Consider the following 1,238-nt stretch of genomic DNA (forward strand, 5'->3'; position numbering starts at 1 on the left):
GGGATGGCGACCTGGATGCCAGCAAAAAAGGGAGAGAAAACTGGGTCAGAGCAGAGTGTGTTTCTCTTCCCCTAAGCAAGGGTCTTCTTGTGTGGACGTGAAGCCATCAACAGCGCCCGGCGCCAGCGGACTCCACTCACAACAGTCATAAAAGATAGATTCAACACGAGTGCTGGCTGGGCTGGTGGGTCACCAGGGTCCATTGCTAGAAAGAAGGTACAAGCTTCCTAGGGCTGCTGTAACAGATTACGGCAAACCTAGTGGCTTAAAGGACACGCATTTATTATCTTACAGTTCTAGAGGTCAGAAGTCTAAAATGAAGAGCTATGTTCCTCCCGGAGGCTCCAGGGAGAATCGTGTCCTGCCTTTTCCAGCTTCTAGAGGCGCCGCGTCCTGGGCTCAGGGCCCCTTCCTCCATCTGCACAGCCAGCAGCACAGCATCTCCCATCTCTCTCTGCCTCTCACCCTCCTCTTCCCTCTGATGAGGACCCTGTGATGACACTGGGCCCCTGGGAATCCAGGGTCATCCCCCATCTGAGGGGCGTTAACTTAATCCCATCTGCAAAGTCCTGTCTGCCACATAAGGAGACATATTCACAGGTTCCAGGGACTAGGACATAGAAACCTTTGGGGGCTGTTATTCAGCCTGCTGTAGAATAGAATACATTGATGTAGAGAGAACAAGATGGAGCCTGACTTGTTTCTAGCTCTGATGCCCCTGGTGTCCCCTGTGGCTCTCGTACTCTCTCTCTATGACCATTCACAGCCACCAGCATCCCCGCTGGAGGGACAGGTCTCCCTCATCCCTCTCTTGACAATATATCATGTATTTATTCTCACTAGGGTCTCAACTCCACGAGAGTCAGAACCAGTGGTGTGCTGGTAAATGCTTAACAACTGGCTCTTCGGTGGAGGGAGGAGGCCCCATCGGTAGCATCTGCTGATTTCCGTGGTGTAAATACTCCCACTGTGGCTGATTTCTAGCTACCCGCATGACACCATTGCACAGAGTTGGGATGAGGCGCACTGTGTGAACAGTTGACTTGAAAAACCTCCAGATGAGTTTATTGGGGAATAGCCAAAAGAACTGCAGTTCAGGACGTGCACGCTAGGCAAACCATAGACAAATCCAGAGAACAAAGGAGGGGAGCTGCTTTTATAGAGAAGAAAGGGGAATGGGCGGGGCTGTTCTGAGTGAGTCTATTGGGGGAAAGTAGCAGTTCAGGGCAGAAACAGCT

The sequence above is a fragment of the Ceratotherium simum genome, chromosome 39 (genome assembly GCF_057802395.1).
Source record: "Ceratotherium simum simum isolate JZ-2026a chromosome 39, ASM5780239v1, whole genome shotgun sequence".
In the NCBI taxonomy this organism is placed as follows: domain Eukaryota; kingdom Metazoa; phylum Chordata; class Mammalia; order Perissodactyla; family Rhinocerotidae; genus Ceratotherium; species Ceratotherium simum.